Source organism: Schistocerca piceifrons, chromosome 1 (genome assembly GCF_021461385.2).
Source record: "Schistocerca piceifrons isolate TAMUIC-IGC-003096 chromosome 1, iqSchPice1.1, whole genome shotgun sequence".
NCBI classification, from domain to species: Eukaryota; Metazoa; Arthropoda; class Insecta; order Orthoptera; family Acrididae; genus Schistocerca; species Schistocerca piceifrons.
The window spans coordinates 739,242,100-739,266,824 of record NC_060138.1 but is presented as its reverse complement, the minus strand read 5'-3'; the positions used below and the strand labels follow the sequence as shown (position 1 = coordinate 739,266,824).

Here is a 24,725-nt window from a genome sequence, read left to right as displayed (position 1 = left end):
ATGTCCGCTAGAAATGCTGTCTGGGATTTGGAATCAAGCCTTTCCATTCAACCACATACCTGCATTGGATGCTATGGAGAAGTCCTTTAATGATTACAGCCACTAGTGAATAATATTTCTGGCACCATCTTATCTCGTAACAAGTCACCTTTCTCGAACCTACCTGCTTCAGTAAAATTCCAATATCGTTTTTAGTAGTCCCTTAGCCTCTTGCAACTATGCACATGTGATCCTTCCAGTTTAAGTCGGAACTGAGCAGTTGTCAGAGACAGCTATATCCTCCACCTTCTGCAACCCGTGTAGAAACAGAGTGACCTGAGTTAGTGCGACAGGACCATGTTTTGACCAGTCAGTGGAAATGGGAACAAGTGGTCATAGCTTCACCAACAGTGTACGATGTGTAAGGTCAGCGCCTTATGAAGCCTGCTCCTGCAACATGAGGTAGCAGAAAAGACAATGCAGAAACTGGGAGCAGAATGAGGATTTTGCTACAGCAGTGTGTTGTGTCCCCAAACTACATACAGATACTGCAGTCCGAAGCAGTTTCGTGTCCCTCAGGGCCCATTCACGTCTATCATTCCAACATGCTATCATCGTTATTCTGTACCATCCAACAGAGAAAAATTACGGACTATGAAAGCTCTAATAACTTCATCCGATAGAGAACTTGATAAGATTTTTACTGCATCTCTCTCCTCCCATATACTGAAAACAAATACCGTCTGCATGCTGGCATCGAGCACATGCGATAATGCTATTAAATATACAGGTATTGATCCATTGCATAGACTAGTTTAAAATTGCATTGCCTGTACTGTAGGGAGGATGACCATATCCCACAAACTATACTGTAAGTCACAGGAGACGCTCTGTGTGACCCTGTGTCGTTGTTTGAAACATCACTTTTTTCTCTAGTGTAACACGCTTACTACACTGCCATACAGCACATACACGTTCAGTTCTGAAAAACGGAAAGGGTATCACCAAAGAAAAGCACATTCTTTTCAAATAATTACTTTTCAGCTGATAAGGTAAGTTCTCAGTGACAGTTTGCAGGTGCCGATGGAATCATTTGCTGCGAGATTATTATTATTATTTTGGGGCTGGATTTCAGGGTTAATTCATAAGTTTCGGATCTGCACATTGTAATGGTACTTGAATTACGTAACCATTATGGTACCTCACCTGAACCTCTCGATACCAGTAATATTCTACTGTATTTCTGTTAACTACTTAACATATTTCTGAGACAACATTCAGATTTGATTTCACTTTTGATACATCGATATGTTTATATTGCAATGATATTATTCTTATGTGTATTCTTTCTTTTGTCACTATGACCTTTGACGTACTTGTAACTCTGATTTTTGGGCGCGTTAAGCGATTAGTTAGTTAGTTGGTTGTTAACTTGTTAGAGAGTCGGACCTTGAGAAAGTCAAGTCGTGGACGTCATGTTGGAAAGACGAATATTGTCGTCAGATTATAAAATGTGAACTTTAACAGTGACAGTTAAGAAGATGTTTTCAAGTATGTTTTGTATTGTGAAGTGATGTTTAGTGTGTCGCGTGATATTGCAATAAAAGCAATTAAAAGGAAGTGTAACTTAATTTTGGAGTGCTGATTATTTTTTTACATCACCATTGTCCAGCAAAAGTGTAATCTCCAAGAATGGTTTGTGAAGCGCATCGACAAAACTTCTGAATATAGCAGAATAAAACCTAGGCCTCTTTGCATCCGAGCTTGGAATCATCACCACCTAGATTTTCAATGATAGAGCCATGATTTTACAACGAGACCAGCGTGGGAAACACAAAAAGATGAGTGCCTAATTTTTTCATTATTACATGAAATGACTATTAACTGTGCTCTAATGACACCTGCCACATAATATGACTGTTGTTGCCCGAAAATGCAGTATTTAGCAGCGTGAGCAACACCACAATCGTTATTAAAATTTTGACCTTTGTTGTGGTAGGGTTGTTAGAACATGCATGTACAGAAAACGAACTAAACTGTAGTTACAGTACTATTGGTACACAGAGAGGATCAAAGAAACACAAGGGTTGAATAAAAATAAGGAAACACCGCGAGAAATGCATTCTGAACATAAGTGCAGACGCTCGTCAAACCTGGCATCCACCTCACCCTCCCCCCTTCCCAGGTGAACCATGGACCTTGCCTTCGGTGGGGCGTCTTGTGTGCCTCAGCGATAGAGGTAACCGTACTGTAGGTGCAACAACAGAGAGGTGTCTGCTTAGAGACCAAACAAACGTGCGGTTCCTGAAGGGGGAAAGCAGCCTTTTCAGTGCATGCCGAGGCAATAGTCTATAGAACTACAGCTGTAATATTTCCCGAGGGCATGCAGCTCCACTGTATGGTTAAATGGCGATGGCACCCTCTTAGATAAAATATTCCGGAGGTAAAATGTTCCTCTATTCGGATCTTAGTGCGGAAACTACACAGGATGATGTCGTCATCAGGAGGAACAAAACTGGAGTTCTATGGATCGGAGCGAGGTATATTAGATACACTAATGGGGCAGGTAGGTAAGAAAATTTAAAAACGTAAATGAATAGGTTAGAGTTGGATATAGTGGGAAATAATGAAGTTCGGTGGCATGAGGAACAGGACTTATGATCAGGTGAATACAGGGTTATAAATACAAAGTCAAATTAGGGATTATGCTGGAGTGGGTTTAATAATGATAAAGAAAATAGGAATGTGGGTAAGCTACTATGAACAGCGTAGTGAACGTATCAACGCAGCCAAGATAGACATGAATCCCATGTCTTCAACACTGGTACAAGTTTATATGCCAACTAGCTCCGCAGATGATGGAGAGACTGAAGAAATGCATGAGGAGACAAAAAAATTATTAACATGGGAAAAGGAGAAGAAAATTTAATTGTAATGGGGCTCTGGAATTCTATAATAGGAAAAGGAAGAGAAGGAAAAGTAGTCGATGAATATGGACTGGGAGATAGGAACGAAATAAGAAGCCGACTGGTAGCATTTTGCACAAAGCATAATTTAATCATCACTAACAATTGGTTTAAGAATCGTGTAATAAAGTTGGTACGTCGTATAAGTGGAAGAGACCTAGAGACACAGGAAGGTTTCAGATGCATTGTATAATGATAAGACAGAGTTTTCGGAACCAGATCTTAAATTGCAAGTCATTTCCAGGGGTAGATGTGGACTCTGACCGCAATTTATTGGTTATGAAATATAGATTAAAACTGAAGAAACTGGAAAAAGTTAAGAAATTAACAATATGGGACTTGGGTAAGTTGAAAGAACCAGAGGCTGTTGAGAGCTTCAGAGGGAGCATTATACAACGGTTGACTAGAAAAGGGAAAAGGAATGCAGTAGAAGACGAATGGGTAGGTTTAAGAGATGAAATAATGAAGGTAGCAGAGGGTCAAATAGGGAAAGAAACAAGGCATAGTAGAAATCCTTGGATAACACAAGAGATATTAAATTTTAATTGGTGAAAGGAAAAAAATATAAAAATGCAGAAAATGCAGCAGGCGATAGGGAATAAAAACATTTAAAAATCGAGACAGACAGGAAGCGCAAAATGGCTACGCAGGAATGAGTAGAGGATAACTGTAAGGATTTAAAAGCATATTCCACTTGGGAAAGAAAAATACTGTATACAGGAAAATTAAACAGACCTTTCGAGAAAAGTGAAGCAGCTGTATGAGTATCAGGAGCGCAGATGGAAAACCAGTCCTAAGAAATGAGGAAAACTGAAAGATAGAAGGATTACATAGAGAGTCTATACAAAGAAATGAAGGCAATGTTATAGAAAGCGAAGAGGACGTAGGTGAAAATTATATGGGAGATATGATACTGCGAGAAGAATTTGACAGAGCTCTGAAAGATCCAAGTTGAAACAAGTCCCCTGGAGTAGACGATATTCCGTCAGAACTGCTGATTACCTTAGGAGAACCAGCCATGACAAAACTCTTCCATCTGGTGTGCAAAAGTTATGACACTGCGAAATACCCCCAGACTTCAAGAAGAATGTAATAATTGTAATTCCTATGAAATTAGTTGCTGCCATTTGTGAAAATTACTGAACTATCAGTTTTACAAGTCATGGTTGCGAAGTACTAACAGAAATTCCTTACAGAAGAATGAAAAAGAACTGGTAGAAGTTGACATCGGGGAAGATCAGTTTGGATTCCGGAGAAACGTAGGAAAGCGCGAGGCAATACTGACCCTACGACTTATCTTAGAACTATATTAAAGAAAATCAAACCCATGTTTATAGCATTTGTAGACTTAGAGAAAGCTTTTGACTGTGTTGAGTGGAATATTCTGTTTGAAATTCTGAAGGTAGCAGGGGTAAAATACAGGGAGCGAAAGGCTATTTACAATCTGTACAGAAACCAAATGGCAGTTACTCGTATAAGAACCGAGGGGCACGAAAGGGAAGCAGCGGTTGAGAATGGAGTAAGACAAGGTTGTAGCCTATGTGCAATGTCATTCGGTACAGCAGCTGAATGGAATGAACAGTGTCTTGAAAGGAGGATATAAGATGAACATCAACAAAAGCGTCGAACTGGGCTAATACTCCGGCTTTGGTGGTCTTGCAAGATCTCCGAAATTATTCCTCCTTTCAGGAAGGAAACTTGACTTTTAGAAGACAGATGCATCAGCATTACAGTGATCGCTCAAAAGAGTCCAACAGTTCAACAATGAAAATGAACCTAGCATGCAACTTGAAATATTCACATCCACAATTTTTCCAACGGTGGAAGTCATGTTAGACGAAAGATTAGTGTTTTATCCATCTTCAGCAACTGTAGCTGTATCTATGGAAATAAACAGCAACCAGTTGCTGATTGTTTTGGTTTAGACGAAAGAGTACATTGTGACATCTCTGCATTACTCTTCCGTAGACATTTACACAAATAACAATTCCAAGAAAGTTATTCTTTATAGGAAACTAAAAATGGTACCCACAAGGAAAAACAAAGTTAGAGGAGTAGAAGGATTTCATAATTCCTGATTTAAAATGTCAAATAATTTTTTAAAACCATAATACACTGCTTTGGGCAATACAGCAGCTTCATTTCGCTGTCAGTCATTAACTTTAGTGGGATATCATCAAAAGTTGATGTAAAGGAGGTGGCAAGGACGTGTATCCTTTGTTTGTTCACTTCACACTTTCCGGTACTGTTCGACAGTGATCACAAAGACAAGCATCTATCAAGCAGACAGTGAAAAGCTGTGGGTAGATATCTTAACATGAGAACGTTAACAGAGTGGAAACAATTATAATTTTCGTTGCCTCTATCTAAAAAAATTTCTCACCAGGAGTTACAGTAGAAAGAACGTTGTGTATAGCCATACACATTTTACATATTTTTAGCGTTTAATTCCAGATTAGTGAGTAGGAATGTTATATTAAGAGCTTGGATCTTAATAAGCCTAGGCAGTCTACGTCATTCCATTTTGCGAAAATATGAATATGTAACCTCAGGTTATGTACAGTAAAGAGACTTGCGAGTGTAGATGCAAATTATCTGATGGGTACGACAGTAGCTTTGCACTTGCCACGTCGTCAACAGGGAAGCTGCTTCTGGACGTGGGTCTGTCTAGCAACGCCGCTTGTATTTCCCGGTCAGCACCCGCCTCAGATAACAGGCTTCAGTCATTAGTTGAGAAGAACCAAACGTGCCAAAAAATCCACTTGTACTTAGATAGTAGTAACATTTCAAAGGGCACCTAAGTATTTATTACTAGTCGCTCAAGAAAAATTGAACTTCTTCAATACCTCTTACAACACTAGAACACATGCAGCTTACCTGAAAGTAACGGTGGGTATTTAAAGCTGCTTTAATGAGGTGGTATCTTTCGGTGCTTGGGAACAAAATCCGTCAACAAGAGTGTGGGCGCTAAAAAGCCCTGCGGACGTTGTAGCAGCTCGACCACGGAGAACTGGTTGTCAGGGGCACGCGCCGGCCCAGTATGACCCAGATAAGCCTCTGTGCTCCAGACAGACGCGAAACGCGTGTAGGTCAGTCACGTGTAAACACACACAAGTCTGCTCTACAGCTGGCGGTTCTTCTCAACTTTCAGGAAACGGCACCTGGAATGAAAATCCCGACTTCCTAAGCCGTTTCCGTTGTCACGTAATTCCTCGCCACGATATCCGCCAGGGGAAATAAATAACTCTTACTTGAACGCTTGTAGTGCACTGTTTAGATGGTTCTTGTTTATTTTTCAGGAAGTATTGTTCATTCCCGACGTAAACGGAAAACTAAATTACACACGAGAACAGAAAGACAGCTATCAATAACATGAAAACATACGAAAGAACATGATACAACTGTGTTGCACAGAATTTAATCTGTCGTATGGCTGCAATTGGTAGCGAGATGGATGCAAACAGGACTATTGTATCATTCGTCATCCAGTGTAGTACTTAGTTCCGTCAGACGTGAGGTAATCTACTCTAAAAGCGGCCGCAGCGGCTTAATAATGTTGGGGGTGGACTATTAAGATGGCCAGGAATGCTCACTGCAATATTCACCTATGAATATATGAACGAGGATAGTAGTGTCATTTAGCATTGTCTTGAAGAACAAGGCCATTGTTAGGTAACGTCATCTAAATTTGTTTTCTGCAAACCACTCATGGTGCACCAGCTATATCTACGTCTCTATGACTACTGTGCAACCACACTTCAGTGTATGGTAAAGGTTTCATAGAACCACTGTCACACTATTTCTCGACCGTTCAACTCTCGAACAGTACTTGGAAACAATTAACACCTAAATCTTTCTGTGTCAGTTCTTGTTTTCTTAATTATACTTCGATGGCCATCTATCCCTATGTGTGGAGGAGAAAGTTGGTGATTGAAATTTCGTGAAAAGATATCGTCATAACGAAAAACGCCTTTGTTCTAATGAATGGTTTCCACCTAACTAACTTATCATATCCATGATACACTTTCCCCTATTTCGCAATAATACAGAATTGGCTGCCCCTCCACTTTATCTCTCCGTCAATCCTGTCTGGTAAAGATCCCACACCGCGCAGCAATGTTCCAGAAGAGGAAGAACAGGCGTAGTGTAGCCAGTCTCTTAAGCAGGCTATCTAACTTGTCATCCAATTTGTTCACACAACGCTCAGCCATATGTTATCAATGTAGAGCAAGAGACCAATTGTACACTACAAAATTACGACCACGCCTCCACGTTTAACTCAAATGAACTGGTGGTCTCGTTTATAAACTTCCTTGGAAAACCTTCACTCACAGATTAGATCCGTTGTTGGAAACGAGGGGAAGGGCATCATATTTTCCTATCACAATTACGTCAGATTATCTTATCTCGGTTTCATTTGCGCCATGGTGATGCATTCTTCATGTTTCGGAGATAACCATCAGATTGCAGATGTTCAGATATTTCGTGGCGTAGGGGAGATAGAAGGGTGAAGAGTGAAGCATAATTCTGACTGCCCAAACAGTGGAAAGATAAAATTTGAACCTTCTACAACCCAGTTACGCGGAACGAAAAAAGGGCCACCACAGGCATTTGAACAAACTTAACAAGAAGTCCTATTTGCCAACCGGGCTCTTGACTACGTCCGCCGGCCGAGGTGGCCGTGCGGTTAAAGGCGCTGCAGTCTGGAACCGCAAGACCGCTACGGTCGCAGGTTCGAATCCTGCCTCGGGCATGGATGTTTGTGATGTCCTTAGGTTAGTTAGGTTTAACTAGTTCTAAGTTCTAGGGGACTAATGACCTCAGCAGTTGAGTCCCATAGTGCTAAGAGCCATTTTCTTGACTACGTCAAGGAGGAAGTTGGATGAAAGCTGTTAAACGAGTTGGTGCATCTTCAAATCCAAACGTTGATAATCAGTACTTACCCTTACGATACTCTACACTTGTTTCTCTACGTTTCTGCTAACACGACGTCGCAATACTCAGCCTTTATAGTCACTGGCAACTACACTACTGGCCATTGCTGCTAAGCCTCCGTGTGTTCTCGAATCTCTCTAATTTAGACATAGTAGGAAGCAATGTACAATACTGGCCATTAAAATTGCTACACCAAGAAAAAATGCAGATGATAAACGAGTATTCATTGGACAAATATATTATACTAGAACTGACATGTGATTACATTTTCACGCAATTTGGGTGCATAGATCCTGATAAATCAGTACCTAGAACACCCACTTCTGGCCGTAATAACGGCCTTGATACGCCTGGGCATTGAGTCAAACAGAGCTTGGATGGTGTGTACAGGTACAGCTGCCCATGCAGCTTCAACACGATACCACAGTTCATCAAGAGTAGTGACTGGCGTATTGTGACGAGCCAGTTGCTCGGCCACCATTGGCCAGACGTTTTCAATTGGTGAGAGATCTGGAGAATGAGCTGGCCAGGGCAGCAGTCGAACATTTTCTGTATCCAGAAAGACCCGTACAGGACCTGCAACATGCGGTCATGCATTATCCTGCTGAAATGTAGGTTTTCGCAGGGATAGAATAAAGGGTAGAGCCACGGGTCGTAACACATCTGAAATGTAACGTACACTGTTCAAAGTGTCGTCAGTGCGAACAAGAGGTGACCGAGACGTGTAACCAATGGCACCCCATACCATCACGCCGAGTGATACGCCAGTATGGCGATGACGAATACACGCTTCCAATGTGCGTTCACCTCGATGTCGCCAAACACAGATGCGACCATCATGATGCTGGAAACAGAACCTGGATTCATCCGAAAAAATGACGTTTCGCCATTCGTGCACCCAGGTTCGTCTTTGCGTACGCCATCGCAGGCATTCCTGTCTGTGATGCAGCGTCAAGGGTAACCGCAGCCATGGTCTCCGAGCTGATAATCCATGCTGCTCCAAACGTCGTCGAATTGTTCGCGCAGATTGTTGTTGTCTTGGAAACGTACCCATCTGTTGACTCAGGGATCTAGACGTGGCTGCACGATCCGTTACAGCCATGCGGATAAGATGCCTGTCATCTCGACTGCTAGTGATACGAGGCCGTTGGGATCCAGCACGGCGTTCCGTATTACCCTCCTGAATCCACCAATTCCATATTCTGCTAACAATCATTGGATCTCGACCAACGCGACACGATTAACCGCAATCGCGATAGGCTACAATCCGACCTTTATCAAAGTCGGAAACGTGATGGTACGCATTTCTCCTACTTACACGAGGCATCACAACAGCGTTTCGCCAGGCAACGCGGGTCAACTGCTTTCTGTGTATGAGAAATCAGTTGGTAACTTTCCTCATGTCAGCACGTTGTAGGTGTCGCCACTGGCGCCAAAGTTGTGAGAATGCCCTGAAAAGCTAATCATTTGCATATCACAGCATCTTCTTCCTGTCGGTTAAATTTCGCGTCTGTAGCAGGTCATCTTCGTGGTGTAGCAATTTTAATGGCCAGTAGTGTAAATTTAGTGCAATATTAGACTTCGCTTTTGATGTGTTGCAACCAATAGCTTATGTTGTAGTAATATTAAACTCTTGTCCTCATTTCAGATAAACCTATACAATAACAGCTACAATTCCCTTTCCTCTAACTATATTCCTGTCACGATCGATGGTGGCTTGCGCAGATCGAAGCACAAACGGGAATTATATTGCTGCCGGTGCGAAGCGACAGTTGCGGTAGGGTTTGCGCTTGATGGAAGCTTGTAAATTACGTCTCCCACTTACTTGTGTAGGATTTGTCGCTTACCACCACAATCAGCTATAACAACTTGCAACGAATGGAACAAAAATTCACTAAATAACTCGCTACGATCACGTTCAGTACGTGCACTGGATAAGACATTCACAGGAGAGCTCTCAGAACGCCAGTGAACGCTCGTCGGCTCTCGGAAAATGCGTGACGTAGGTGCGCAGAACAAGCCTAAACTCCATCGCCATCAGTCACGAATCCAACTAAAGTCGCGTCCCACCAATGTTCGTTCGATATGAAGTTAGGGGGAACTCATTTTGCTGCACCTACTACTCAGCAATTGCATGAATAAAAACGTAGTAATTCACCTAGTGTACTTAAAGAACGATCTGTGACGTCATTTCTCACTAAGTGTGAGGAGCGGATTTTCTATAGATACGTATTTCCATTCGTTTCACTGCGATTTGTACCTGGGCTTCGAGGGTGCTTGAATCGCTTATTCCACACACGCTCCAGTGAAATAGAAGTTCATGGTCGTATACAGGGTGTTTAGAAATGAGTTATTCAAAAGTAACCTTTAATTGTGAAAAGCGTAAATAGCATACAAAAATGTCTGATGCAGTACTGAATGCAGAATATCCTCCAAGTTTTATTCCCTCCTAACACTGTTAGTTTCCGATGCCCCCGCGTGGTGTCGTGCGTGAATGAGCTATCCCAACAGTGATCATAGCGTTGAATAAAGGTGCAGAGCGTGTGCAGTGTCGTTTATGGTTTAATGAATTCAAATCCGCTACTGCGGTTCAGAGACAATTCAGGACTACACAGTATGTGTTGAAAATGATTTTCATGTACCTCAACGCATGCGCGTACGCGCAGTACTGATCTTCTGTCTCACACATTCACATCGGCCAGGTTGCATCCGAACAGTGTCAAAGGCAGCATGAATACGCTGCTCCAGTGTCTCCACATCTGGAATGGGCTCTGCATTCACGATACTTTTGAGATGGCCCCATAACTAGAAATCGCACGAGTTGAGATCCGGTGAACGAGCAGGCCATGCAATTAGACCCCCTCGTCCGATCCATCGACCAGGGAGACACAAATGACGGCGAAGTCGACTGGAGCGCCATCATATAGCAACCACATAACGGTTCCAATCATCAATGGCACTTCTTCCAGCAGGAGAGCCAAAGTCACCGGCAAGAAACGCTGCTAGCTCCAGCCTGTTAGGCTACGTGGAAGGAAGACTAGTCCCAAAATACGGTCACCATTTATTCCGGTCCACACTTTCCGGCTGCAACGATGCTGATGATTCGCTGTCACCATACCATGAGGGTTTTGCGTACTACCCCATAGATGACTGATATGAAAGTTGAAGAAACCACTCCGTGTGAAGGTGGGCTTATCTGTGAATTGGATGGATGCCACAAATATCGAAATCGTGGTTGCCTGGTGAAGAAACAACTGACAAAACTGCTCCCATTGTGGAAAGTCTGTCGCTAATAAGCCGTGTAGGCGCTGTAAGTGATAAGGGAGTAACAATTGTCGGTCATCTCGTTTACCCTGTACTGGCGGGCCAGCTGCCTGGTACTGACACGGCGGTCACATTCCGCAGTGTTAATCACACTTCCTCCAGGTCCTGTGTCCGAACATTTCGGGTACGTCCTTCATGATTTCCTGCTTCCTGAAACGACTCTGTCTCAGACAAACGGCGAAACGCTGTTGCAAACACTGAATGCTGTGGTTGTCGTCGGCGAGGATGATCTGCTGATACAACCTTGCTGCCCGCCGCCCATTGCCGTTTGCCTTTCCATAAGTAAACGCCATGTCAGCAAGCTCTCGATTCGATTACGGAATCATTGTGTACAACGCTGAGTCATGTCTACTACAAGGTGAGTCAGCAAGAAAAGTGAATCGGACACATTAGCAGTTACAGGGTGTTTCAAAAATGACCGGTATATTTGAAACGGCAATAAAAACTGAACGAGCAGCGATAGAAATACACCGTTTGTTGCAGTATGCTTGGGACAACAGTACATTTTCAGGCGGACAAACTTTCGAAATTACAGTAGTTACAATTTTCAACAACAGATGGCGCTGCAAGTGATGTGAAAGATATAGAAGACAACGCAGTCTGTGGGTGCGCCGTTCTGTACGTCGTCTTTCTGCTGTAAGCGTGTGCTGTTCACAACGTGCAAGTGTGCTGTAGACAACATGGTTTATTCTTTAGAACAGAGGATTTTTCTGGTGTTGAAATTCCACCGCCTAGAACACAGTGTTGTTGCAACAAGACGAAGTTTTCAACGGAGGTTTAATGTAACCAAAGGACCGAAAAGCGATACAATAAAGGATCTGTTTGAAAAATTTCAACGGACTAGGAATGTGACGGATGAACGTGCTGGAAAGGTAGGGCGACCGCGTACAGCAACCACAGAGGGCAACGTGCAGCTAGTGCAGCAGGTGATCTAACAGCGGCCTCGGGTTTCCGTTCGCCGTGTTGCAGCTGCGGTCCAAATGACGCCAACGTCCACGTATCGTCTCATGCGCCAGAGTTTACACCTCTATCCATACAAAATTCAAACGCGGCAACCCCTCAGCGCCGCTACCATTGCTGCACGAGAGACATTCGCTAACGATATAGTGCACAGGATTGGTGACGGCGATATGCATGTGGGCAGCATTTGGTTTACTGACGAAGCTTATTTTTACCTGGACGGCTTCGTCAATAAACAGAACTGGCGCATATGGGGAACCGAAAAGCCCCACGTTGCAGTCCCATCGTCCCTGCATCCTCAAAAAGTACTGGTCTGGGCCGCCATTTCTTCCAAAGGAATCATTGGCCCATTTTTCAGATCCGAAACGATTACTGCATCACGCTATCTGGACATTCTTCGTGAATTTGTGGCGGTACAAACTGCCTTAGACGACACTGCGAACACCTCGTGGTTTATGCAAGATGGTGCCCGGCCACATCGCACGGCCGACGTCTTTAATTTCCTGAATGAATATTTCGATGATCGTGTGATTGCTTTGGGCTATCCGAAACATACAGGAGGCGGCGTGGATTGGCCTCCCTATTCGCCAGACATGACCCCCTGTGACTTCTTTCTGTGGGGACACTTGAAAGGCCAGGTGTACCGTCAGAATCCAGAAACAATTGAACAGCTGAAGCAGTACATCTCATCTGCATGTGAAGCCATTCCGCCAGACACGTTGTCAAAGGTTTCGGGTAATTTCATTCAGAGACTACGCCATATTATTGCTACGCATGGTGGATATGTGGAAAATATCGTACTATAGAGTTTCCCAGACCGCAGCGCCATCTGTTGTTGAAAATTGTAACTACTGTAATTTAGAAAGTTTGTCTGCCTGAAAATGTACTGTTGTCCCAAGCATATTGCAACAAACGGCGTATTTCTATCGCTGCTCGTTTAGTTTTTATTGCCGTTTCAAATATACCGGTCATTTTTGAAACACCCTGTACTATGGCAGGAGAGGGCGCTAGGGCATGTCGTATGAGGAACAGTATCACCCTCTAGGTCAAGGAGGAAAGCATGCAAACTGTAACTGTGGCTGCATGCTACAGCGCGCAATCTCTGTAACAAAGTATGACTGAATAAATTGTCTCTAGCGTGGAGACCATGCGTTTCCGAACATAAGTTCGTTAGACCTTTTTTGTTCCGCATCCTCCCAGCGATCAATTCCTAGAGTTTGTACACGGTGGAAAAAATCACCCTATAGAGAAAAAGATCGGTCCTGTCATACTGCCATGGGACACTCCTGCTGATACCCTTACCTCTGATGAACACTCGCTGTCGAGGACAACGTACTGTATTCTGTTACTTAAGTATTCTTCAAGCCACTCCTATATCTGGGAACTTAATCCGCGTGCTCGGACATTAGTTAACAGTCTGCCGTGCGTAACTGAAGCGAACATTTTCCGAAAATCTACGAATATGGGATCTTCCTGTTGGTCTTCGTTCGTGGTTTGCAATATATCGTGCGAGAAAAGGAAAAGCTGAGTTTGGCATGAGCGATGCTTTCCAAATCCGTTCTGATATGTGAACAGAAGCTTTTCTATTAGAAGGAAATTGTTATATTTGAACTTAGAATATGTTCAGGTATTATTCAGTAAACCAGTGTTACGGATATCGGTATGTAGTTTTGAGGGTCCGTTCTTTTACGATTCTTATGTACAAGATCCACCTTTTTCCAGTCGCTTGGAACTTTGCGCTAACATTAGATTCGTGATAACTGCAAACTAAGGGGCCAGTGCCGAAGAGTACTCTCTGTGAAACCTAACTGAGATTCCAACATGATCTGGCGACTTTTTTCGACTTTTTCAGTCACTTCTTAACACCATGGATACCTGTTTGTGTCCTCCGTATTGGGATTTGTGCGACAGCCACAAGATCGTATGTCTATACGATCCTCCTGCATATGTATTTTTTTAAACGCGAATTTTAAAACTTCAACTTTCCTTTTGTTGTCTTCCACTGCCACAAAATCTTGGCCTACGAGTGACTGGATAGAAGCGTTCGACAAACCGGTTTTAAGCAAGACCTGAATTTTCATGTTTTCCTGAGAAGATCTTTCACTAGGGTATGACTGTGGAATTTTATGTTTCCCGCGTCGACTTTTTTAGAGACCGACTAGAGTGCAACGATTTCTTCTTGCTCAGCATTCTCTGAAATTTTTTATTAAACCTCGGTAGATCTTTTCCACCCATAGTCAATTTACTCGGGTTTTCCTACACGTGTTCCGAGATCTGAATTCGATCACTCCTTACGAGGGCTTCAACCAAACTGTGAACCTCACCTGATATAGTGATTGGCGTGGCAGGTTCAGTAAGTTGAAGCAGTTTAAAAGGAACTGACAACTTAGTATAATTTGAAAAAGTGTCTCTAGTATTTGGCGAAACGTTGCTTATAACCCGGATTTGTTGATCGAGCACAGCGTCAGTTTATATGTCAAACATATTTGCTTTTTTTTAGTAAAATTTGCTATTGTTTTCCAGTACCAACAAGAGTTCTTTGGAAATTCCGCTGTCGTTGCATCCTCCGTATAAAACAGGATACCTCTCATAGTCGTATTAACACACTGGAAACTTCAGACAAACATCCGCTTCGTACGAGATGTTATGCGAGAGACTTGAGAGGAGCGTCCAACACAAACGATTTCAAACATAATAGGAAAGAAAATGTTAACAAAAAAATAGACGCGAAACTGCGTGTTCGTCACCAACCGTTGGATCCAGTTGGGAAGGTTGCCCGCTTAATTAGTCATTTCTTACTGAGTCTTTCTTGCGGAACACAAGGCTCGGAGTACTTTTAGCCGGCAGCAAGTTAGGGATGCGGTCGCCGGCAGTTTTGGGATTGCACTACAAAATTCTGACTCGATGGCTGTCGCGTTAAACACCACTTACCGCTGCAGATTTCAGAGGGTTATTAAGAGTAAACAAACTTGTGTCAAAAATCGAGCGCTTGTTCCATCTACATCCATGAAATTCATACAGAAAAAAGTAGAATTGTTATTGTAGCTGTAAAATTGTCGCCAGTATTTCACTTTAAATTGGCTTCTGTTCGAATGTCAGCTATAGGACAGATAGTAGACATGACGAAGGTAAACGTTACCTTACGAAGATACACGTTCACGTTCCTTTGAAATGATTTCTCTCCTGAAGCGGTCTACAAGAATGGAATTACGTCCCAGTATATGATTCCAAAAAAATCCTGTGACTAATGCGCTGCGTACGTTTACCTGTAAGTGCTGTGCAGTATTTGAATGTTGTTATATAGCTAGCGCGGAAAGAGCTCATTCAAAGATACCGTGAATTCTGTACACACGCTTCACAGGCATTTTAATAATTTGCATTCGATATCTGGAATGAATTTGGCTCAAGTTTGGAGAGAGAAAGGGAATTTAGCTTGCTTGCGACGTGTCACAAACTGTATGTCGCTATTTTTTTTTTTTCCTAGGGAAGGAAGGGATAGCCGCCACTATTTCTAGGTTTTGTGGTGCATCTGACGTACTGACGGATCTCTGTATTACTAAATTGCCACTAAACCACCGATTCTTTAAAGAATCGCACTCCCCTGTATAAAATAGCTTCAAACATGTGATTACTTTACAAACGGTTTAATGTGTTAAATTTTTGCCTTTAAGCGTGTAAGTGAGAAGAAATTTAAGAAAGGTTTGAAGTTACGCTTTAAGTCTATTGGAAACTGATAAGTTCTCTTATTACGAAAAACTGCATAAATTTAGGGCAATTTATGCTCCATTTTAAGCAAGAGCTAGTTTCCCCATATTTATGAAGTCTTATCCTCTGAGCTATGCGCCATACAATGGTACAATTTTGCAGGTACATTCAGTGATATATGTAGACACTGTCTGCAAAGTGTGTAGAGAATAGAGTTGGTAGTAAAGAAGTAATAAATTAAAAAATCATGTCGCATGCTGAAGTTCGAGTTCTTGAAGAGCGATAATGTAGTAAGTGATAAACTTTATTCTTTCCATCATTTGTTGGGGCGTCAGGGCGGGATCGTTTTGTAAATGTTCGAAGCTATGGGTAAAGTTCGTTGGGAGTCGCTAAGGACTATCATTCTCATACACTGGATGAATATATTCTGGGTAATTTGTGCGCCATAAAATACGCCGCCTCAAGACATAAATATACTTTCTCATTGTAATTCTTGTCTTACTCTGTTTATGAAAGAATTTTAAACTTTTGTATTTCCTCAATAATTAAGCGATATGTTAAAAATCGAATTTTTGTTGCTCCTACGTTGCAACTGGCAACGGGTTCCGAGATAGAGTTCTAGTAATATAAATGCTACCTCAGCACAGAGAAATGGCATCCTATAAATGAATGTGTCCCAAAAATCTACGAATTTGGCACTGTCATGCAGCAATTTAGTTACTTATTATACTCTGAAAGATTTTTAGGGAAGAAATTCCTTCTGTTTATGCATTACAGTACCATATTTTTAATCTTCATTCATCTTAAAGTCAAGCAGTCATTAATCCGAAGATTATTTTGAACGCCACAGTGCTTTACTAGGCACGGTACTGTTGGAGGTTATAAGGTGTTCCCTCCCTACGACCTTTGAACTGACTTAGCCAGTCAGTTGTAGAGGGGCCTACAGTAAACGTGGATTCCGAACCGGGTGCAACTCGACTCTGTTCACATCAATTGTACGGAACAAATGATTGAGACTATCATATGTAAAGCTTGTCTGCAGATACACGTTGCTCGAAATGCAATAAATTGACTTGCAGCACCGAATTTATCTAACACTTGTTTCACAATTATATCGCCATAGGCCTGCAGTCACATAAATTTGTACTATGATCTATACCTTCATTATACTATGTCTCGATATTAATCAACACATAATGTGTTTCTCACTAGTGTGGTAACTGTAGTTAGGTCCTTGTTGTATTTACCTCGGAAAGTAATTTTCCTCCTTCGACAATTTTTCAGCAGGCCAAATACGTGGAACATTGAAGTATTGGGCTTGGCACAAAATATGACCAACAGCACCGATGGCACCTGACTATTGTGTTTTGATGTTGGCGACTCACGGAGTACGCCAGGCCTTCTTCACTCCATAGGTGTTCTTACTATACGACACTCACTTACCTTTGTGAAATGAACGCCAATCCTGCTCCAGCTGAGAAGAATCTCACTTCCACAAAGCAGAAGCGCGCGGCCCCACAGTGATGTAAGACTTTTTCAGACTCGTTTTTGCTGGCAGCAAGGCCGGCCGGTCCTGATACCGACTTACTCTCAAGTAACAACTACGCGTTTCACATGCTAACTTGCGACGCTGCAGATATGCGAACGTGTTCTGTCTGCTAGTGAGACGTCACTAGTGCAAAACTTCCCAGAGCCTATTCAGTTATTCTCCCATAGATTAGATGGGACACAAGAGCCTTTGTTTCATTTTGCATTGTGCTACAGCGCTAGTGACTCACGGCTGCTGTCGCCTACAGATTGAGGCGTCTTTTTTCGTAACGCTTATTCCATCAATTGAGTTGGCATTCAGTTCTCCACTTGCTAGTTATTTTCTTTCCCTTGCCGCACTCCCCCCCCCCCCCACTCCCCTTCTCCCCACTGCAAAACCCACACCCCCATCGTTGCGTGGGGTAAGGCGGAAAGGTTTTCCACGTCTCAGTCACAGACTATGCCTTCAGGTTGGAAAGCTTGCTTTTGAACCTAGGCTCCTTTCACATAAATGTCTTGACTCCCGTATCTTCTTTACATACATTCTATACTATGTGATCGAAAGTATCCGGACACTCCCAAAACATACGTTTTTCGTATTAGGTGCACTGTGCTGTCACCTACTTCCAGCTACTCCGTATCAGTGACCTCAGTAGTCATTAGACATCGTGAGAGAGCAGAATGGGGCGCTCCGCAGAAATCACGGACTTAAAACGTGGTCAGGTGATTGGATGTCACTTGTGCCATACGTCTGTACGCGAGATTTCCACACTCCTAAACATAACTAAGTCCACTGTTTCCGATGTGTTAGTGAAGTGGAAACGCGAAGGGACACGAACAGCACAAAAGCTTACAAGCCGACCTCGTCTGTTGACTGACAGAGACTGCCGACAGACCATCACACAGGAATTCCAAACTGCTTCAGGATCCACTGCAGGTAGTATGACAGTTAGGCGCGAGGTGAGAAAACTTGGATTTCATGGTCGAGCGGCTGCTCATAAGCCACACATCACGCCAGTAAATGCTAAAATGACGCCTCGCTTGGTGTAAGGAGCGTAAACAGTGGAAAGACGTTGTGTGGAATAACGAATCACGGTACACAATGTGGCGATCCGATGGCAGGGGGTGGGTACGACGAATGCCCGGTGAACGTCATCTGCCAGCGTGTGTAGTGTCAACAGTAAAATTCGGAGGCGATGGTGTTATGGGGTGGTCGTCTTTTTCATGGAGGGGATTTTTACCCCATTGTTGTTCTGCATGGCACTATCATAGCACAGGCCTAGATTGATGTTTTAAGCACCTTCTTGCTTCCCACTGTTGAATATCAATTCGGGTATGTCGATTGCATCTTTCAACACGATCGAGCACCTGTTCATAATGCACGGCCAGTGGCGGAGTGGTTACACGACGATAACATCCCTGTAATGGACTGGCCTGCACAGAGTTCAAATGGTTCAAATGGCTCCGAGCACTATGGGACTTAATATCTTAGGTCATCAGTCTCCTAGAACTTAGAACTGCTTAAACCTAACTAACCTAAGGACATCACACATATCCATGCCCGAGGCAGGATTCGAACCTGCGACCGTAGCGCCTAGAACCGCTCGACCACACCGGCCAGCCTGCACATAGTCCTGACCTGAATGCTATAGAACACCTTCGGGATGTTTTGGAACGCCGACTTCGCGCCAGGCCTCACCGACCGACAGCGATACCTCTCCTCAGTGCTGCACTCCGTGAAGAATGGGCTGCCATTCTCCAAGATACCTTACCGCACCTGATTGAACGTATGCCTGCGAGAGGGGAAGCTGTCATCAAGGTTAAGGTTGGGCCAACAATGTATTGAATTCCAGCATTACCGATGGAGGACGCCATGAACTTGTAAAACATTTTCAGCCAGTTGTCTGGATACTTTTGATCACATAGTGTATTTTCCCAATGACAAATTATATATGTAGGCAGAATGATTAGCACAACGAAAAATAATATTTTTTAAGGAAATCGAAATCTCTTCTCAAGTATCATATAATCCAGTAAGTACAGAATATTGCTCTTCTCTCTGAAGGGGAAAGAAGAAGAACACTTGTGCAGCCCGAAAAAAACATTTGCGGGGATTTCCGCAGAAAGAAATTGACTGTGCTTCTTTTGGTGCAGGACTACCAACTTCCAATCTTTGCTCAGATGACTATTTCGTTCCTGGATGAAGTGATGGAACCAGGTCATTTGACATTACAGGGTGGTGCACAAAACCAACTAGATTCTTTATATGTGAATGTAGCCAGACTTTCCGTGAGTATACTATTGATGAATAGCTCTCGGGTTTACAACCAGGTTGTAATGTTAAAACACCGCGACGTTTCGAAGAGCATCGTACTCATTATGTTCTGGAGACAGGCAGTATGACGCACTTCGAAACGTTGTGATCTTTTAACGCTGCAACCCGGCTGGAAACCCGAGAGCTATTCATCAGCAGTTGGATTCTTTTTAAAACGGTTGTTGCACAAAGATTTTTCGTATTTACCTCTTCGCGAAAATGTATCGAGTCCTTTCTCTAGTCGTGTACAGAGGAAAGTGGCGCAATGGCCTGTCACTGGTGTCGCACAAGTCAGCAATGAAATTAAAATCCCCATCCGGCCATAACTATTTAGGCTTTCCGTAGTTGTTTTGTTTGCATCGAAGTTAGTTTTTCAGACTTACTCTCGTTCTTACTGTAACTGGACACATCTAATTTCGTTAAATTTATTCTCCTGTTGAGCCAAACAAGACAATGTCTTTCAGTGATTCAGGTAAGAAGTAGTAATGTATATTTCTTCTTATGCCCAGATCAGTCACCTATTCACAAGGTTGCAGCCTGAATTACTGGCCTAATTCCGTCAAAATTCCTGAATTTATAATTTAATGTACTCTAACTGAAGCTTTGGACATAAAGTTCAGAGACTTCTCCGGTACTTCTGTTCCATTTACTGTTAATGCTCTAAACTGTCGTATTTGCGATGGAACTGTAATTTATTTATCCTGGTACCTGCGCGTATTCAGTAGTTTCGAACAGAATGTCCTTTAGACTGTAATTTTTCGTATTCAGGTCTAGAATTACCGCATTGTCTATAGAGTCGATAATGTTTCACGAGTGCGGCCAGTGAGGTGCGCGGTATCTCATCTCGGCACCGGCCACACGCGTTCAAGTGAGCCGCCAAGTACGCCGAGAAAATTTCAAGATTCACATTCTTTGTTAATTTTATGGCTTTTTCTCGTTCAGCCGTTAAAATCTCAGGTTCAGTGCGTCCCGATTTGTCCACAATGACGTCATTTCTGGTCCGTTACCTACTCTCATCTACATCTTACTTGTCATGATTAGTAAACGTAAAGACTATAAAGACTAACATAAAATGTTGTTGTTGTTTCAGAAAGATACCGAGCTCCCTTTATCGCATTACAATCAATTTTTGTCAGTTCCTTTTAGCTTTTATCTGGAGGATTTATGTAATATATGTAAATTTTTCTGTGTCTTGAAATAAAACAGCCCTTTTGTTTTACATTCCTGTTTTTAAAGTTCCTTAATTCCAGTGGTATCTAATAAGTGATTTCGCTAAATACATTAATTCTCATAAAATTTATTATTCCATTTGTTTACTAGTAGGTCATGCTTGTCCAATATATGTTCGCAATATTTTGCATTTACAAATGAAGCCATAGTTTAGAAAATTTAGGTTAGCATTGTTATTTTTCAGTATTTTATATAATATGATGTATATCCTATGTAAAAGTCTTTTCTATTGTATACGCCAGTTTCAGCATAAAATAAGCAGGGTTTGTGGATAGTTGCTCATAAAAATGTTAAACTTTTAATTGTTAATTTAATTAATTTGCACTGTAGTTTTGTTGACTTGATTGTTAAGAAACGTATAAAAAGGAGAAGCACAAGACTCAAGAATGGACAGTTGGAGACAGTTTTGTGACGCAACCACTGTTTCGCACGTCTGTGCAATAATGTAATTGTTGTAATACAGTATTGTGACTATGTAGGCCGTTATGTGGAGCGGGCTCCCATTAACAAGAAATGGTGCAGCGTGTCATAAATAAACCCCTATAAAACGACTTGGTACCTGGATTATTTCATGGAATTCACGTAACTTGATCCAGTTAGCAGATGAAATGGACCGAGGCAACGACTACTTCAGCAACAGCAGCAGCAGGAAGCAGATTACTCCGAGTTACACTGAACGTATACGTATAAGAAATCAACTGAACTATATAAGTGTCACTGCCCAACTAATTACTAAAGTGTAATGTTTTGGAAACTGTTCTAGCAGTAAACATTTGGAATTGTATCAAAGTAGTTCTTTGAGTGGTGGAGGCAAATGTGATCAGTAAGAAACATCCCTATGATCATACGTTTCTTGATGTCTATGGAATAAGAATAACAACAAATTTTGTTGAGGTTTTTTGTTTAAATCAAATAATCTCTTTTCGATGTTGAAAATTTTCGCCCCAGCAAAATTTCACTGTCTTCCCCACGTCACAATAGTTTCGTTACAATCTCCCAGTACACAGTTAACATTTGTAGTAAGTAACTTGTAATTTCTTTCAGAAGAGATTTCTTCATTTCATATCTTCTTCTAAATATAACCGGCCATTATTAAACAGCGTGGAGAAAACGAACCTGATAATCAGGAGAAAGCAAGGCATGGAACTTAGAATCGAGTAAATTTTTCCATATAGCCGTAGGTGGGTGACGCACCGTTGTGGAGCTGTAGCCACGAAGCGGCAGCCAATCAGCGATGAGCGCTCGGAAGTCAACAGCCGTGAAGAGCTGGTCGTAAGAATTTGTGATCCCGCGACAGTTATCCGCAACACGTCACGAATTTTCGAGAAGATGCGCCAACCTTTTCTTCGTCGGTGTCAACTCTATATGAATAGGTGGTGTCTGTTCCTTCAGACATGTCCGAAAGAACAGACTCTAAACATTCACACAACTGATACACCTCGGTGGGCTATGAATCCACAAGCACCAGTGCAGATGAACACTTACGTTCGACCTACAGCGAGAATCTAAAATTAGCGAGCACGATGGGCATGAACAGGGACTGCGGACAAGTGGTGGCGATAGGGGGAAATGTGGCCTGTCCAGGAGCATGCCGAAATAGTCCGTGCATTTGCGCTTAACACTGTGTCCGGGTAGTGCAGTGTTTAACGCCACTGGCTTGTGAGCAGGAGATCCCGGTTTCGAGTCCCAGTCTGTACTAAGATGTGAACTTTGTAGCCTTTTTGGAGGCACTAATTTAGAGCATTTTTTGTAAAAAGTGGGACCTGATGAGAAAAGGGCATTCCAAATTTCGTTTGCCTTCTTTTTCACCGTTGTCCTAGTTCATACTTAATAATTAGCCATGCTTGTTGCTCTTTGTGCACTAAGAAAAACTAAAACATGTGCTGAAACTTTCTGGCAGATTGAAACTGTGTGCCGGACCGAGACTCGAACTCGCGACCTTTGCCTTTCGCGTGCAAGTGCTCTTCCCTCTTTTTTGTTATTATTATTATTATTTTTTTTGCATTTTTGCTCGTTGTTAATCGTTGGGTTTGGTCGTTGCGGACGTCACATGACATCCGTTAAAGTTCGTTTGTTGATCCTTCCACTCAATTTTTTATTACAGAGGCCGAACACGCTGAGCTACTATGCCGCATAGATCACAGGTAAACTAACTTAGCAATGCCCAGTTTCTGTAGTACAACTTATCATCCTAAAAGATTAATGGCATTGCGATACTTTCAGGGCGACTGATTTAACAGTCGAGCTATACCCAGTAAACATCACATAAAATTCGCGTCTAATATAACCAGCCATGGACAGGATATTAAAGTTTCTGTGGCTGTGGTTTGTCTTCAGCTAATTTAATTAGCTCGCGTTCGGGGGGGGGGGGGGGGGGGAGGAGGAGGGGGACGAAGGCTCAAAGCCGCGTTCGGCCATCCTGATTTAGGCTTTCCGTGATTTCCCTAAATCGCTTCAGGCAAATGCCGGGATGGTTCCTTTGAAAGGGCACGACCGATTTCCTTCCCCGTCCTTCCCTAATCCGAGCTTCTGCCCTGTCTCTAATGACCTCGTGGTCGACGGGACCTTAACACTAATTTCGTCGTCATCTGCGTTCTTTAGCATTATAGGTATTAGTTGAGACAAGTTAGTTCAAACGCACACCTTTCGCGCGCTCGTTGTTGATTGGCTGTCGTTTTGTGGCCGTAGTTTTACAATGGTGCATGCTCGACCTGTGATTATGTGGAGAATGTTGCTCAATTGGACGCCCTCCACCTTGCTGAGACCTTGATATCAGGTTGCTTTCCTCCATCCGGCGTTGTTATATAAATTTTTGTAACTTCTCGCAATAGTTTTTCATTTACAGTAGGATTCTAGGGCATAAACTAGTATCGTTTTTAAACAGAGTTTTGTGTCTCAGGTCTGACTTGAGGAGCGTTTGTGCTTTGCCTGTAATAAAACAAATCTTTAACCACACAAGACGAGCGAGTGCAATGCTTGTTATTTTCTCTGTATTCTTAAATACAACTGATTGTTGAATTTGCCCACTGTACACAATGAAAATGCCGCCACAGTGGGAACAAACTGGGTGTACAACAGCTTATATTTTCTACTAGTGTGCTACCTAACAATGGAAAAGCCGTAGCACACTGAGGGATCTTGATGCCTAAATGAAGGCCTAGATTAATAGTTATTTATTTGCTCTAATAATTGACAATAGTTACAGTAAAATTAACAGAGAAGAATCTTCCCTAAAACTCAAATAAAATTAAAAAAAGACTGTAAGACTGTAGGGAGGTACTAAAAAGTGTGAAGCTCTTTAAGGAGAAAATGCAACAAGGTCTGCTCACTTGGGCCGCTTGCAAAAACAAAGTTAACGATGCAATAAGAGGCCACAAATTATAATTAAACAACACAAGTTGTGTGACAAGTAAGCAAGTAACGAGATGCTCAGAATGTAGATCGTGCTATTACGATTTTCGACAAATATTTCTCCAAATCAGCTAGCAGGCGGCAGTCAGCACCATTTGGCACCTGGAGATGACTCCCTCTCAAAGACGGCCTGGAGACGATTGCCCAGAATCTGACTTGTCAGCTTTCCGCTCTACTTTCAAAAACCTCTACCTGGAGGGTGCGAATTCATGCTGTTGTCAATGTCATCCACAAGAATATCGCTCATTTCACAAAAGAAAAGGAAAGCAGGGGGAACATAGCAGAATCTTCCCACACTTGGAGTACAAAATGCACAATCACAAACACAGAGTTCGTACCAGCACGGAGAAGTGTTTCCCCAATTGGTCGGACCC

The 24,725-nt window shown here is 42.5% G+C and overlaps 1 protein-coding gene across 2 annotated transcripts in view; it reads right to left on the bottom strand.

The window, feature by feature from the left end:
* LOC124711684 overlaps positions 1-24,725 on the bottom strand; it is a 316,172-nt gene that overhangs the window by 240,911 nt on the left and 50,536 nt on the right. The window contains exon 1 of one of the 2 annotated variants that reach the window (XM_047241886.1): positions 5,823-5,964. The exons of the other annotated variant lie outside the window; for it this stretch is intronic. The gene's annotated coding sequence lies outside the window, so the exon portion shown is untranslated. Of the gene's footprint in view, positions 1-5,822; positions 5,965-24,725 lie in introns of those variants that run through there. 2 annotated transcript variants of the gene reach the window in all.